General features: G+C 44.8%; 1 pseudogene; it reads right to left on the bottom strand.

Moving 5' to 3' along the window:
• Positions 1-537: 537 nt before the first annotated feature.
• Positions 538-2,364, bottom strand: LOC138528080 (cytosolic phospholipase A2-like; annotated as a pseudogene).
• Positions 2,365-17,907: the final 15,543 nt, after the last annotated feature.

A 17,907-nucleotide genomic window follows, 5' to 3' on the forward strand; every position in this document is an offset into this window, starting at 1 on the left:
GTTTGATTTTAGTAAATGGCAGAACATTCTGAAATGGGTCTAGTGTTGTGAATGGTAAAACCTTTCTTAATGTCAGTAACTACCTCTAAAGCAACAGACAGCAGACCTTGTCATCTTAGTGTTAGACATTAGGCCCAACAATTGGGGGAACCCTTTAGCTATATGCCACTGCACCAGGCATTTCAAGTCTTACTTGTTAGGTGATTATACACCCTGGAGAATCCCAATACCCTTTTGAGTAACATCCTTGGAATTTTGAAATATCACACACGCACACACGCACAAGCGCCCCCCTCCCTGCTACTGTATGTCCCATTGACATTTTACAGAAGACATTGCTTGGTGTCCATTTAACTTTCAACATGCTTATTTGAATTTGCTAAAATGTGAATTTGGACTTTCATAATACAGTTCATGCTGAAGACCCGTTGACCAAGCCCTCTGTTTCTCTCTGCTTGTAAAATAGCATTTGTGAAATTGTATCTTTTGCAACAATTGCAAAATTGTACAGCACCGGTGGAATTTCAAGGAACTGTTCTAAGTTGGTCTTGGTGTCTGGATATACCGATTGTAGAATCTTCTCTTGTCCAGGTCATTCAGGGAGGCAGAGAATCAGGATGGGTTGCATTTTCTGTACTCTATGCTTTCAATTATGGCTTTCTTTATTATATCAATGTTATTTAGAATGTTGAACTCCATCAGGCCGTGCAGCCTTTTGAATGCCTCATTGGGATACTGAAAGTTGAAGGTGGAAAATGGCGACTCGGGGTCCTCAAAGATGTACAAATCTGCAAATTCCTTCTCTGCTTGCGTTTCCCTCCGGACTCCTGGAGCCTTGTAGTCTCTGAAGTTGGTGTTGGCCAGAACAAAATGGATGACCGTTGGGCAATCCTTCGCCACCAACAGGTTCTTAGGCCTGAAGATGTAGGACTCCTTCAGCCCCTCAGGGTCAAATACTCTGGGGTCTATTTTTGAAAAAGGGAGCTTATTCATTCGGGTCTATTTCTCAGCAAGCAGAATATCCTTGAACAGTGGGCTTCAGTCACTTGGCCAGGCAGAAAAATCTAAGGAAATTATGAGATCAACCCCTCGCTGAGGTCAGACGATCAGAGGGTATGACAATTTGGATCTTTTTACGCTTAATATCCAGTGGCTCGTATATACTCTCAAACTCGTCAGGATCTGCAACCGTGACATCCAGCTCATCGTCATCTACAGATTCTTGGGTCGCAAAGCCCACATTGGGGGATAGCGGGTAAGTGGTATTAAGGTTCAGACCCAGCATGAAGTTATGCACTTAACCCACCCGGCCTTCACAGGTAATTAAAAGTGCTGTGTCACTGACCACTTCCATCACCATGCGCTGGACTCAACGTGCTTGTTTGTTTCTCTGGTATTGGTCTCAGCCTCTGTGTTCTCTGTACCTTTAGGTACCTGCGATTCATCATCACTGTCCGAGCTATCATGGTTTACAGTGTGCTTTGGCTTAATGTGCTCTAATTCCTCCATCGCAGATCCTGTTTTCCTGGATTTGGAAACTCCAACCACTCTGTTCGACAAGATGGAAAAGGCACTTCCCCAAACACCCATGAGAAAGTGCAGAGGATTTTCTTTATATTTCTTCCCCAGCGTACCCATAATTTGCTTCAAAGAGATCAGGTGGCATGAACGTGCCATATTCTGCCATGCCAATCTCATACGAGCTAAACTCCTCCCAGTCTGGAAACATAAGCTCAGAAACATAAGGTTTGACATGCAGACAGGTAAAAAGCGGTAAGGGATTCTGCCCTTCGTTTATTTTCTTTTTCAGTTGTCTCAATTTGCTGTTCCTTCTATTATGGATCAAGGTTTCCACAATTAACATTGCAAAGATATCTGTGAATGTTACGGGCTGCCCAAAGCTTTTCTTCTTCCACTGGGCATCAAAGTATTGCATCACTTTTTGAGGGGTGAGCAGGAGAATTGGGTTATGACTGACACACTGCATTAGTTCGCCGATCTCGCTAGGTCATTTTTGGGGAACTCAGGATGAGCGTTTAAGGTAGACATGTACCATGTAGATCGAGATAACCTGGCGAGATAGGTGGCACAAGTAAATACCCCTGATTGAAAGAGCGCCTTCATCACTCCCAAAAAGCCAACCATAGCTGGAAATCCACCTCCAGAGACCAAGACGGCTATAACTGGTATGCCATTTGGTGAGGAAATCAAGTCCTTGCTTTTTTCTAGGGCAAGTAGTTCTTTGATTCCTTGGATGACCAGAGCTTTGCGTCTCTTCTGAAAAATGTTCTCCTGTTCACACAGTGCCATGCTGAACTAGCGGTCTGCGGAAGACCAAACTTCAAGGCACACCTCCAGAATCATTTCTGTGTCTTGATCATTAGGCCTGTTGGGCGCGCCGTATGTCTGGCATCAAGATAAGCGTTCCTTTTTTCCGAAGGGGCAATTTCCCCTTGAAAATATCCACTTAGCTCATATTAATGACCAGATGCACACCATGTGACTAGGCCCATGGGGAGGGTAACATATCACGCAACCTGCCAATCGGGTAGCGGGGAACCAAAGTGACAGGATAGAAGACCACGTTTTAAATGTGGCCAATCGGTCAAGGGGCTATAGGGGACTGGTAGTATGTATATAGGTGCTAGGGGATTAACACTGTATTTTATGTGCGTCATAAGTGACAATAATTTGCTTTATAACCACCTGTATTCTTTGAATATACGAGGGAGCCCTGTGGCTGTTGGATTCTACAACACCCTTTGTCACCTTTTTCCATTTTGTATACAAAATAAATTTGTTTTCCTTGCAAAGAGGTGCATCAAATGTTTTTCCTAAGAGGATTGTTTTTTCTCTGTCTAGTTGTTTGGAGGTCTGCCTTACAATGGCCATGTAGAACACAACAGAATATTGCTGAATTTAAAGGAACTCAAAAAGTGTTGTCCAACTCCAGGCTTTGAGGGTCAGAAACATGTTGGATTTTCAGGATACCCTTCATTAATATTCATGAGATAAATGTACAAACAATGATTCTAAATGTATGCAAATATTTGGTCATGATATTAAATTAAAATGAGGGATATCTTGCAAACCGTTCAGGATTCTGCCCCGCAAGGCCAACAGTTACACAGCCTAGAACTTGAAGGAGGCAAGGAAGCAAGGAAGTGGAACATTTACAAGAACTTTATGAAACATGGGATTGTGAGACGAGTTATCACGCTTTGTCCTTGGACATTTGCTAATGCCCCAACCCTGGTCTCCACCTCATTTTATCCATGCAGGGACACATTTTTTCTCTTCCACTTTTTAATGTCATGTATCACCTCCCTCTGCCAAGTGTCATAATGGCTCCCTGAATCTCTGTGTGCATCTTCCCATGTTCTCTTTATTTTGCCATATTATTTTTGGAAACCAAACTATATTCACCGAAGTCTAAAGGCAGAATATGTTGACTAAAACTAAGCTTCTCCAAATATTATTCTCAAAATGATTGCGGTTATGGTCTACAATAAATTGCCTAAAAGCAGCAATTTGAGAATGGAGACATGATTGGCATGAAAATCAACATCTTAGGTTCTTTTCTTCAGAATTCTAAGAAACTTTTCTTACTTTTACAACATTGTGGATTATCTCATTATCATCTCGAAAACCACCTGATCCACGGCACGCGAAGACGCCGACTTCTACTGACACCAGAGTAATACTGAGTGTATATGCTGGAGCAGTATCAGCTTACCCGGTGTCTTTGTGCCATCCTTACGAGAGGAGAAGCATTCCCTAAGCAGCGTCGCTGAGTCAGACGCTACTGTTGTTACAAGCCGCGGAGAAACATAAGATGGGCACTGCCATGCTTTGTTGTTACGTTGCCTAGCAACACCTTATTCTCCGAGTCGAGAAGTCTGATTGGGCTCCTTGAACTATATTGCTGTTCCGGAAGAACCGGAAGGCGTTAGCCAACCTCTTGCTAGTCCGTGCCGTGGCCACCCCCATAACATCTCAGATGGAGCGAGAAGTGCCTCTGCCAGGCTTGCTCTGCACCACACCACCGTCACTAATCCTATTCGGAGGTGAGAGCCCACAGAGGCGCACACTCTATAACAATTGACAATAATTACTAAACCTTTCCACTGGCGCCTATTGCTGGTCTACGGGACTGCCGCTACCTCACCAAGGAGTCTAAGGTACTATGCTCAACTGATATTATACTGAAACAAGACATGTGTGATCTATGCATTTACCTATATGTTTATCCATGGTCTATTACGTGTTATATGTACGTGTTATATGTATAAGAGTTCATACTGTGCATTGCATTTATGTATCGGTGCTATTACAGGGCATCTTTTGTAGTTACAATTAGCACACTTTGCCCTCTAAGCCTGTATGCCCTAAATAAGTACTGTGTGGTGCTATCACATCCAAATGGCCACTGTTAGGTACATCCTATTTTATGCTAAAGTATATCATATAACTTGTGTGCCCCTCTACCAGTCTGATAGACACCTCTGAATCCCCATGAGTATTGGGCAGACACCCGTTTACTCTGTGGTGCCAACTACCGTTCGGCTCCATATATACTTGTGCCTCCCTGCGTCGTTCAGCTCAAGAGTTTCCTATTTCGGCCAACAGTGTGCACAAGGCAAAGTGGAACACACAGCTATTCGCTGTATCACATGTTAGTCTACGTATATCTGCATTATTCTGCCCAGTAGAAGATGCACTATCATTATGTCTTGTAATTACTACTATGCTACTCTGACTCCTGGTCAGTTGCCTATGATCTGTTGCCTAACATACATTGCGTAATCTATATCACTGTATCTTAATTGACTCAGGTACAGCACGTTACAAACTATATGTACTCTCTTCATCTATATGCCATAGGACTATATGTACTATTAGAATTTTAGTCCCCTCAACCATTTGCCTTCAGTAATACTAACACCCCATTGTTTATGACGGAGCTTGGAACACATTGTACAGAGCAATTGTTCACCACTTACTCCTTACCCTTCCCAGCCATTCTTGATTACTATCTAACTTTGCACTCTAGAGTCTTAGGGCGTCTGACTCAGCATCTACCCTGGTCTCTGAACGTCTTATTCAAACGCTCAGTAGCCTGCTTTTTACTATACTATGTATGCCGCTAGCTGCCCTATAGTTAGTCTCCTGCACATATTAGCAGCCGTCCTCCTTCATGCCATAGTGGTCGACCACTTTCATCTAGAGCCTAAACAAGCAACGATAATTATGACTTCATCAACGCCAATGGGGAATAAACCTTCTAAATTTCTGCCATCTTTTAAGTTAAACCTATCTCATAAAAATATCAGTCCAACCACATTCCTACCAGAACTAAAACAAAATATTAAGTTTCACTTCATTGACCTAGCTAGCACTACTGACTCAGTAGACACCTTAACTCCTAGCCAATGGATTAACTTGTATGCTAGGAAACCTACAACCAACCAGCCTTGTGCCATCGGAGATAGAAATGCAAGGCTTGGCTCTAGACTTACCAGAAACCTCTCCTTACAGTCAAAACTCCTGGATAAACCCAACTATCCAAGGATGCCAAACAATTCAACTTCCACCACCAGCCTTTTCATCAAATGTGCTTTACTTAACGCTAGATCGATGGTTGCCCATGTCACAGATATAGCTGACCTAATTAATACTGGAAAATTAGATGTCCTAGCTGTATCTGAGACATGGCTCCACGCGGCAGCAGGACCCTCCCTCCTACTGGCCATACCTGACTCTTATACTATCGTGAGAGCTGATAGAGTAACCTCGAAAGGAGGTGGCATTGCCTTCATTGCGAAGTCGAGCCTAGGGCTTAGAGTAACTACTTCGCCTATCATTAAGTGCTGTGAATTACTCACTGTCAAACTAACCACAACCAAGTCAAGTACATTAACCATCCACCTAATATACAAACCTCCAGGTCCTATTGGTTCCTTTGAGGAAGACATCACTACTATACTTTCAGATAAAACCAAACTCACTTCACAGATACTACTGTTAGGCGATTTTAACTTGGGTTATCATGACACAAACGATCTGTTAAGGCACTGTCTGATACTTTAACTAAACTAGACCTTACGCAAAGAGTTAATCAGCCCACTCACGAGAAAGGCAGAACATTAGACTGGGTAGCAGAGTTCAACTGTGAGACCTCAATCACATCTATTGAACCCCAGACATGGACCGACCACTATCTAACATCTTTTACTACGCAGGCTAAGCGAGTAGCTACCAAGACTAACCCGATAGCTCCGGCCCTCCTCATGAAGGACAAACAGAACATTACTGCTGATAAGCTCTTGCCCTTCTTGATACCTACCTTAACTCTTCAACAGAGTCACTGGACCCAGCCGAGCTAGTTGACTTTTACAATTCTACTATTACTCAAGAACTAGACTCCATTGCCCCATTCAAAATGTGGAAAAGTAAACCGAAAGCCCACCTTAACGCATGGTTCACCCCCCAGTTAAAAGCTTTGCGGGCAGAGAAAAGAAAATTGGGTGTCCTGTGGAAAGGTTTTCCATCCAAAGAAAACAAACATAACCTGATCGAAATGTCCACTAAATATAAAGCAGACATTTAATGAACAAAACGAGAAACGTACAATGACAGGAGCAATAAAGCTAGCTCCAGCACTAAGGAACTCTTTACAATCCTGAGAGAAATGGAATTCGCCATGCCCCTTGAGGATTCCTGTACAAAAGATAAAGTATGTACTAACATACAAAATGCTCTATCTAACAAAATTGCCACCCTCCAAAATAAAAACGCAGCAAAAAGGCTAAAAATCACCAAATTAGACACCCACTATAAACCGCAAGAACACCTTCCCAACCGTCCTCAGAAATTCAAATTCTCTCAAGTCTCTACTGTAGAGGTTGAAAAGATTATCGCATCGCTCAAGCCATCAAGATGCCAAGGCGATATATGCCCAGCCCAAATAATTAAAGAAGCCACTAGAGACCTGGCTCAATTTATCACTAAATTAATAAATGCATCATTTCGCACCTGCAACGTCCCCAACAACTTAAAGGACAATTGTGTTCTATCATTGCTAAAGAAAGCGTCATTGGACCCAACCATTCCAACCAACTATAGGGCTATCACAATGGTCCCATTCCTTCTTAAAATAATAGATAAAGCTGCATATCTTCAGATCCAGTGGTATCTCAAGACCAATAACCTCCTAGGACTAAGACAATCTCGCTTCAGACCACTTCATGGCACAGAAGAACAAGTTACTTCTTACCTGGTAACGTTCTTTCAATGGGATGTTCCTTCGACATATTCCTTATCTTGATAGATAGATCATCTCCAGCTTGCTGGCCTCGGAATTTTTTTTTCAGTAGAGGGCGCTGCGCGTCGACGTCCCTCGAGCCGATGTCCCTCGACAGCCTCCGTACCGGCGCCAACGTCATCATGCGTATAAATAGACTCGCGTAGCGTCCATTGCTCAGTTCCGTTTTGACATTTAACAGTTGCTTTACATGAATTGGTTATTGACCCTGAAGGAGCGTAAACTGTAACCACAAGGGAAGTTTTACTAAGGGGATGGATGGGAGGGGCGATAAGGAATACGTTGGAGGAACATCCCATCGAAAGAACGTTACCAGGTAAGAAGTAACTTGTTCTTCGAAGGGATTGTGTCCTCCGACGTATTCCTTATCTTGATAGACTCCCATAGCAGGGGTGTGTAACTGGAGGTGGGAGTAAAATTGCCATGTTTCCCTTCAAGAATGAACAGAGTGCAACACAGCTTTGCCAAATCTAGTCTCTTGGCTAGAGGAGGAATCCAGGTTGTAATATTTTGTGAAGGTATGTGCAGACGACCATGTGGCAGCTGCACATATGTCTCCAATCGGTACCCCTCTTTGGAGGGCTGAAGAGGCTGCGATACCCCTGGTTGAATGAGCCCTAAGATTTTGAGGAGGCTCTTTCCCTGCCAGTTTGTAACATTCCAGAATGGCCAAAATAATCCATCTGGAAATGGTCTGTTTTGTTATCGGTAATCCCAATTTGTGCCCTGAGTAACCTACGAACAGTTGGTCTGCTTGCCTAATCCTAGCAAGTCTGCTGATGTAAAAGCTCAAACCCCTCCTTGGGTCCAGCCTATGTAGCCTTTCTTCCTCTTTCCCCGGATGGGGAGGGGGATAGAATGAAGGTAAGGTAATCTTCTGAGTGATGTGGAATTCAGAAACCACCTTTGGAAGGATATTAGGCTTCACTTGTAGGACAACTTTGTCTTTATGAAAAATTGTAAGAGGGGGTTTACAAGATAGAGCTTGTAATTCGCTCACCCTCCTCGCAGATGTCAATGCCACTAATAAGACAGTTTTAAGGGTGAGAAATCTTAGCGAGCAAGAGTGGAGTGGTTCAAAAGGAGTACCCATCAGGAAATTTAAGACTAAATTTAAGTTCCATAAAGGAACTTGGAATGGTCTTGGAGGATAGACATTGGTTAATCCCTTCAGAAATTGTATTAATAAGGGTAACTTGAAATACGATGGTTCCTCTGCAGTGCGCTTGTAGATCGATAGCGCTGCCAGATAGCCCTTGATAGTGCCAACCTGAAGGCCCGAATTTGCCAAATAGAGTAGAAAAGATAACACCGTTGGTGTACCACATGAAAAGAGATTGATATTCTTTTCTCTACACCAGCTACAAAATTTGTTCCGACGGCAGCAGTATAAAGTCTTTGTTGCTGGCCTTCTGGCCGAAAGCAACACCTCCATGACGTCATCTGGGAGGTCCCAATCCTTGTATCTCAACCTTTCAGATACCAAGCGTGAAGGTTGAGGGTTCTGATGTCTGGATGGAGAACCTGACCTCCCTTCTGCCCGAGAAGATTCTCCTTGAGTGGAAGACGAATTGGAGGGCAGATGGACATGTCCAGAAGGTTTGGGTACCACGTTCTCCTGGCCCAGTCCGGGGCAATTAGGATCATGGCTTTCCGGAACCTTCTCAACCTCCTGATCATTTGAGGAATGACAGGGACTGGAGGAAACGCGTACAGAAGTGGAAACTCCCAGTCCACTACGAACGCGTCCCCTAGAGCTCCTCTGGGGGAAATTCCCTTGAACAAAACTGATCGCACTTCCTGTTGATGCTTGTGGCAAACAGATCCACTTGAGGGGTTCCCCAAAGGGTGAAGATCTGTTGAAGGACTTCCTGAGCTAGTTCCCACTCGTGGGAGACTGTGCTCTGCCTGCTCAGAGCGTCCGCCAGCAAGTTTTTCTCTCCGGCTAAGTGAACTGCCGATAGAGAGATTCCTTCTTGGATTGCCCAAAACCAGAGCTGCATCGCCTCTCTGCACAGGAGCAGTAATCCTACGCCTCCTCTTTTGTTGAGGTAGTGCATGGCCACTGTGTTGTCTGTCATTATCAGGACGTTTTTCCCCTGTACAGATGGCAGAAAAGCCTTGAGCGCTAGTCTGATTGCTCTCAGCTCTAACAGGTTGATATGTAGTCTGGACTCCGATGGAGACCAACGACCGCTGATGGTCAAGTCGTTGGCATGGGCTCCCGACCCCGTGAGTGAGGCATCTGTGACTACTGTTATCTCTGGCCATGGTTGCCAAAACAGTTCTCCTTTCAAAATGTTCTCCTGACAGGCCCACCACTGAAGGTCTCGAGCCACCTTGTCCGGAACCTGAAGGAGATCTGTCATTCCCCCTGAGAATTGTGACCACTGAGTTCTTAGTGCCCACTGAAGAGATCTCATTCTCAGGCGAACCTCTGGCACAAGGAAGATGCAGAATGCCATGAGGCCTAGCAACCTCAAAAAGTCGAAGGCTGGGAGACGTTGGGCATTTTGAAATTTGGTGACCATCTGCAGAATATCTTGAGCCCTCACCTCTGGTGGCGAGGCTTTCCCCAGGGAAGTGTCCAGGACTGCTCCAATGAACTGGAGTCTCTGTGATGGTATCATCTGTGACTTCTTTAAATTGAGGGAGAAGCCCAGTTTGTGAAGGAAGTGGCAGACATAATCTAGCTGGATCTGAGCTTGTTCCGGAGATACAGCTCTGATCAGCCAATCGTCCAGGTAGGGGTAGACGTGAATCCCTTCCCTCCTTAGACTTGCAGCCACTACCAACATTAGCTTGGTGAATACCCTCGGGGCGGAGGTCAGCCCAAATGGCAGAACTCGAAATTGATAATGAGAGCCGCCAATTGCGAAAGTCAGGTATTTCCTGTGTATGAGATGGATTGGCACATGGAAATAAGCATCCTGAAGGTCCAGAGATACCAGCTAGTCCTGGAGCTGGAGGGCCTGAAGGATCTGAGAGAGAGTTACCATCTTGAACTTGTCCTTCCTGAGGAACTTATTCAATTCTCGTAAATCCAAGATAGGTCTCAGTCCTCCGTCCTTTTTTCGGTATTAGGAAGTAGGGGGAGTACCAGCCCTTGTTCCTCTCCGCTACAGGTACCGGTTCTATGGCACCTTTCTCCAGCAGGTCTACAGTTTTCTGCAAGAGGAACGGATCTGGAACTTTCGGAGAGCTGTTCCCCGGTGGATGACTCTGAGGAATGGGTAGAAAAGGCAGGCAGTAACCTTGGGCAACTGTCTCCAATGCCCAAGCATCTGACGTAATAGCCTGCCATTCCATCAGATGTTGAGTTAGCCTGCCCCCTACTGGTGTCTTGTGAGGAGAGTCCTCAGAGTGATTTAGAGGCGGCTGATGTAGATGCTGAGGGTAAAGAGGCACCTTCTGCTGCTGCGGCGGCTTTTGTATTTTTACCCCGTCCACCTCGGGTTAATCTTTTTTGACCTCTTTGAACCGACTGTCCTCTGCCTTTTCCGAATGCGGAATAAAAGCGAAAGGACTTACCTCTCCAAGAGGTTCCTGAGGGGCGATATGGCGTTTGATGGATTGTAGCTCCCAGGGATTTTGCTGCTGCTTTGGATGTCTGTAACTTTTCTAAGCTGTCATCCGCCTTCTTACCAAACAACGAAGAGCCATCAAAGGGCATATTTAAAAGTCTGGTTTGTACATCTGAAGCAAACCCAGACTTTCGCAACCACGCAAATCTGCGGGTTGTAGTACTTGCCGCCATGGCCCTACTGATACTGTCAGCAGAATCAATGCCAGTTTGAAGGGATTCGCACATTGCGTCTTTACCATCCTTAATGATGTTTAGAAACGCTTCCCTTTCTTCTCCCTCTGGGAGGCAGTCAGCTGCTGATGAAGCATAACCCCAAAGTGTATGGCTGAACCTTGCGAGCGTACAAGTAGCGTTAATAGATTTCAACGCCACGCTACATGCAGAAAAGACTTTCTTAGCCATAGAGTCGTATCTTTTGTCATCCCTGTCCTGTGGAACAGTAGGGTATGCCGATCTACTGCCTGATGCAGTTGCTGCTTGAACAACCAGACTCTCTGGAGTTGGATGTTTAGACAAAAATTCAGGGTCAGTAGCAGATACCCTATATTTGGCTGATAACTTCTTGTTAACCACCGGGATAACCTCAGGAGTTTCCCAGTTAGCCAATATTTTTCTTTGTAATGCAGCGTAAAATGGAACCACAGGATCCTCCTGTGGGCCTTTAACAAAAATGTCAGTAAGGTCATCCTGTTGGAATGCAGGTGAAGGTGTAGACCAACCCATGAATTCTATAATCCTTGCCATTAAAATTCTGTAAGGGAGCTCGGCATGTTCTCCTGGGTCTTGTTTGGCAAATTTTATTTCTGGGGAAGTATCTAACCCACTTGCCTCATGTAAGGATTCTCAAAGGTCCTTTAACCTATTTTCCTCACAGGTAAATTCCTCTGGTTCAGGTGTTGTAGTTCTCTGCAACCCAAAGGGTCTTTCTTGATCCGAATCCTCCCCTTCTTCATAAATTGAAGACAAAGGTCTGAAATAATCAGACCTTGGAAATGGCTTAAATCCCATTTCCAGAGCAGAAGGGGCCAAATTTGTCGTAATTGGTTGAGAAAACATCGACGTTGTCGACGCGGACGTTAAAGGCTTCGAAGACACCGAAAAAGGCATTGAGAAGATCGGAAGAGGCCTCGAAGAGCTCGAGAGGATCGGAATCCTACTCGAGGATGTCAATGACATTCTCGAAGTCGTGTTAGAGGCCCTGGGTATGACCACTGGCTGTGAGGTAGTGACGGCCGTGGGTTTGTTCTTTTTCGGCGTCAGCGTCGAAGACGGTGTCGATTCGATCGACCTATGCGTCGATGAGCACTTCGATAATGGCATTGATGACGCAGATTTGTGCTCTCAAGTAGTTTCTTTCGCCGGGTGCAACGACTCCCGGCGTTTCGATTTTTCGGGTCTTTCACCCAGGGTATCACTCTCAGCTGTCTTCGAGGGGGTCGAGGCCGCTTTCTCGAAGACGCTAAGCATCCTTTTACGGAATTCCTCCCACTCAACCTGAGAGCTATTTTTTGTGGGGCAGGTGACTCTTTCCGGGGAAACAGAAGACGAGGAAGGGGATCTTCGACGTCACTTACTCGAATGCTTGGATCTCGAAGAGTGGTGGGAACTGCTTCGAGACCTAGAACGAGAATGTTTCCTGTATCGGCGAGGAGACGAATGTCTCGACTCTGCCGAGGAAACTTTCGAAGGAGTTTTAATTGTCTTATCTCTCTCAAGCTTCTGCTTACGCTCCTTCAAGGCTTTCGCCGTCATGGACATGCAGTCCTCGCACTCCGAACATTGGTGCTCCGATCCCAGGCACCACAAACAGATCCTGTGAGGATCTGTCAACGACATTTTCTTTCCACAGTCTCGACATTTTTTGAAGCTGGACCGTGGAGGCGTCGGTTCGGATGAGGAAGCCATCGGGTAAGAGTTGGTATTCTCGAGGAATAATGAAGAATATATCTGACTAACGAACTGAGCAACGCGATTCCGAGGCCCACGAAGCACAGAAAAACAGAACTGAGCAATGGACGCTGCGCGAGTCTATTTATACACATGTTGACGTCGGCGCCGATACGGAGGCTGTCGAGGGACATCACCTCAAGGGACGTCGATGCGCAGCGCCCTCTACTGAAATATTTTTTGCTGAGGCCAGCAAGCTGGAGATGATCTATCTATCAAGATAAGGAATACACCGGAGGACACAATCCCTTCGAAACTGCATTGATAGATTTGAAAATGCTAATTGACCAACTTCAAGATAACAGGCAATGTGCCATGCTACTCCTATTAGACCTATCAGCGGCTTTCGATTTGGTGGATCACAAAGTCCTTTGCAAACACCTGTCCTCTGTTGCAAACTTCTCCCAAGAAGCCTCAGACTGGATTCAATCCTTTCTTAACAACAGGTCAAAGAGAGTCTACTCCCCCTCAGCAGCTGCTGATCCATCCCCTATTACATGTGGAGTACCCCAGGGTCTGTGTGTTTCACCTACCATGTATAATATATTCACTAAGCCTCTGTTTGACAACTTGGATCATCTGGGTGTCATCTACACTAACTATGCAGATGATACCCAGATTCTCCTACCCCTCTCTGGCGATTAAGACACAGACCTGGCACTACTCAACAAAATATATCTAATCATTCAGGCCTGGATGGCAGCCCGCGGCCTGTGCCTGAATGATGACAAGACAGAGATCCTGATTTTAGGAGCAACAGCTAACCTCAATAAACTTGATGCTCAATACACATCATTCAACATTGATGGTATTTTCATCAAAGTTGCTAAGGAGACGAAAACATTTGGATTTTACTTGGATTCAACCTGAACATGGGCAAGCAAGTTAATGCCACGGCCTCCACAACAGCGTACACCTGCAAGCTAATTCATGCTTGCAAACCTTACCTATCTACCAAGAGCTGCATTACACTATCGAGAGCTGTAATCCTTTCGAAACTTGATTACTGTAACACCCTTTGTTTGTTTGTTTGTTTTATTATTTATATAGCGCACCAGACCCAGGGGTTTTCGGGCGCAAAGGCAACAAGAGGATTGTTCATCTTAGGTTACAGGTTACAGATTAAACATAGAGGTACAGCTACGGTTACAACGCTGTAGACATGTAATGTCAAGGAGTCACAAAGTATATACAGTAAATTTACAATAAGACAGGAGTGACATATAAGTAAAGCATAACAGATATACAAAATATACATGAGATCCCAGATGTCAGTAGGGTGAGGTTAGGCATCATGTTCTTTTAGCCGTTGGATCAGATTAGATCTGAATTGCCGGTAGGGGAGATCTTCCCTTAGGGCACGGGGAAGGGAGTTACAATATTGTGCTGCTTTGACAGCGAAGCTGCTCCCACCAGATTTAGTGAGTTTGAATCTGGGTACTAGTAAAAGGTTGTAGTTAACTTTTCTTAAGGGGCGAGAGGCTGTTTGTCTGGTGAATCTGTCTATAAGGTATTGCAGGGATGCTTGGTTAAGGCATTTGTGTGTAAGGGAAGCTGTTTTAAGGAGGATTTTGTCTTTTGTGGAAAGCCAGTTAGTGGATCTCCTGAGGTCTGATATGTGGGCGTTTTTAGGGAAGTTTAGGGCGGCTCTCAGGGCGTTATTTTGAAGTGTCTGTATTTTGGCGGGGATGTGTTTGTTTCTACCTACGTAGAAGGCGTTGCAGTAATCAAGTTTCGACAGGATTAGTGCTCTTGCTAGTGTGACGCAGTTATTAGGAGAGAGGAAGGGCTTGGCTGCTCTAATTAACTTGCAGGTGTAGGAGGTGGCTGAGGCCATGGCACTCACTTGTTTACCAAAGGTAAGCGTGGAGTCTGTATAGAAGCCAAGGGTTTTAACTACTTTGGCCACCTTAATGATGTCAATTATGAAGGAGTCATAGTTGGGGCCTAGTTTTTTTTATGTTGGAGGAGGTGCCTAGGATGAGGAGTTCAGTTTTGTCATCATTCAGGCATAGACCGTGAGAGGCCATCCATGCCTGGATGATGAGGTAGATTCTATTCACAAAGGCTAAATCCTTGTCATAATCTCCCGTCAACGGGATGAGGATCTGTGTATCATCTGCATAGTTAGTATAGGTGATACCTAGACCGTCTAGATCATCGAAAAGGGGCTTTGTGAAAATATTGTAAAGGGTAGGGGATACACATGATCCTTGGGGTACGCCGCATGAAATAGGTGCGGGGTCTGCAGCTGCTAGGGGAGAGAAGACTCGCATTGTCCTGTTGTCTAAGAAGGACTGGATCCATTCGACTGCTTCATGGGAGAAGCAGGCTGCCGTGACCAGGTGATTGCAGAGTATTGCATGGTCTACCAAATCGAATGCGGCAGAGAGGTCGAGGAGTAGTAGGAGTGAGGTCGTACCTTTATCTCTTAGTGTGTCTATTTGGGCCGTAAGGTCTAGGAGTGCAGTCTCAGTCCCGTGCTGTGGTCTGAAGCCGGACTGTCAAACTCCTAGGAGATGGTTTAGTTCCAGGTGGTGCTGAATTTGTAAATAAGCTACTTTGTCTAGGATTTTCAGTAAGAACGGCACAGTGGTTATGGGGCGGTAGTTGGTTAGGATGGAGGGGTCGAAGGTTTGCTTTTTGAGGAGGGGGAGGACCCAGTAATGTTTCAGGTTGCTAGGTATGGTGCCTGATGTGAAAGAGGCGTTTATAAGTTTAGTAATGAAGGGTGAGAGTTCACGGGCGGCGTCTTTTATGATTTGGGCTGGACATGTGTCGCCCTGGCAGTTGGAGGGTTTGAGAGTGAGGATGACTTTCTCGACTTCTTTAGTGGAGACTTTGCGAAAGTAGAAGGGAGGGATGTCCAATGTCGGTGGAGAAGGGGTAGATTTCAGAGTTGGTAGTGAGTTCGTGGTAGCCTTGGAGGTGACAATATTTGGGACAGTTATAGACGCTTTGTTGTTGAACTTTGCCTGAAGCATTGTTATCTTGTTGGCAAGGGCCTTTTGTATGCCTGTGCACCAGTTATTATCCTTGAGGCAGGAGTCGGGAGCTTGGATAGGGGATTCTACCTCCTTTAGGATGGCAAACAATTCTTTGGTGTTGGATTTGGCTTGGGTGATGCGGGTGTTGTAGGATGTTTGTTTTGCAAAGGATGATTTCTTTTTTGTAGAGGTTAGCTAGTTTCTTTAGGTTATTTTTATTGGTGTCTGAGGGGTCTGACCTCCAGGTTTTTTTGCTGAGGTGTTTCTTTTGTCCGATGTCTTTCAGTAGGGGTGTGAGCCAGGTATTTAGGTGTTGGCGGGGTTTGCTCTTCCTAATTTTCAGAGGTGCGATAGTGTCTAGAGAGGCAAGCATCCTTTCATTGTACTTTTCTACCATAGAGGCTGGGTCGGACTGATCTGAGATGGAGTTTAAGGTGGGGAGAATGAGGGGGGATAGGATTTCAGGGGTAATGTGTTCTTTATTTCTGGTAGGTGCGGTGGGAGCTAGGATACTATTGTTCATGGGTGTGGTGGCTTCTAGGGTGAAGGATACCATGTAGTGGTCAGATCATAGCTGAGGCATTATTTTTTATTTTTTTTAAATTTTTATTATAACACTAGTTTGATTCAAAAGAAAGAAAAACGTTTTGTTACATTTCCAGTTCCAATTCCTTCACTAAATGAGTTCAAAAAATGTCACTCCGTGTTGTTTATCTTCAGGGCATCAATAAAGTTTATTATTGCACAAGTTAGCTGAGTGTTGAATCCTGCAATCAAATAACACCACCAAGCGTCCATGTTTTCCGACAAGGGTGCAAAGCGGGCTAAGTGTAAACTACGCTGTGCTGTGATTGCTTCGCAATCCAGGATTAGGTGCTTCACAGATTCTGACCCATGCTTACAGAACCGACACTGTGCCATCTGTACAAGCGGATCACGCCTCAGCAGCTGTATCTCCCTTGTTTTATAAAGGTTGAGTCGCAGTCGCAGGAACATGTTCCGATGATAGCATGATGGAAATTTCTCCAAGTATTTAGGGATTGCTTCCAGTTTGTTTAAAGCGCTTTCAAGGTCCAAAGAGGATGCCAGTTTGTTTCGGCATTCTTCATTTCTTATCCAATTTTGTTGTCAGATTTTCTTTTTTGCAACTTGAGGACATAATAGTACTGTCTCAAAAGAAACGCCAGCATTGTCTAGTAAGAGAAGTCGTTTTTTCTCCCACTCCTTCAGTAGAAAGGCAGATGGATGCTCTGGAGCTGAGTGTAAAATTTCATATGGTTTTACTACTGTCTCCAGCCGCATTTTCCTTAAAATGGAGATTGATTTCCACAAAACGGATCCGTAAAGGGACTCGATACATAACTCGTATCGTATCGCCACAATTGGAGAGCTGTTTAGTAATCTCAAAACTTTGCGCCAAAATTTCCCTTCAAGCTTGTCCCACATATCTTGTGGCATGTTCCAGCTTGTTTAGCTCCCAAAAGTTATCGCAGGAACTACTTTTTGGAGATAGAATGTTAGGACTGGCTTCAAGGTAAATTTTCCATATGCTGCATGCAGTTTTGCCCCTTGCAATGCAAACATTTTCATGTGGGCCACCAGGTCCTGTGTCCAATCCCACTCTCGTATTGAGGTGTTGAACAAAACACCCAAGTATCGGATACCCTCTGTTGTCTCGAGAAGTTTGTCGTTTATCTTCCAGGCAAATTTGCTTGATCTCTTTAGTTTACTTTGACCAACCACAACGATTTTTGACTTTTTAATGTTAATTCGTAGGTCGTTTTGCATGCAGTAGTGTTGCAGCGCATTCAGCAATCGCTGCAATCCAATTGGAGTGGAATCCATATGCACGATGTCATCGGCGTAGATAGCCCAACTTATCTTGTGTCCATTTACTAACGGGGGGAAGACCCTTAGATTGTTTAATGTTAGTGGCAGGTCAGAGATGAAGAGCTTAAATAGTTGGGCTGCTAAAGGACAACCCTGCTTCACTCTTCGTTTTGTGAGAATCTCGTCAGATAAATCGCCTTGCTCATTTAGCCGAACTCTGATGGATGTCTTAG

This window comes from Ambystoma mexicanum, chromosome 7q, assembly GCF_040938575.1.
Source record: "Ambystoma mexicanum isolate Mex_15411 chromosome 7q, UKY_AmexF1_1, whole genome shotgun sequence".
In the NCBI taxonomy this organism is placed as follows: domain Eukaryota; kingdom Metazoa; phylum Chordata; class Amphibia; order Caudata; family Ambystomatidae; genus Ambystoma; species Ambystoma mexicanum.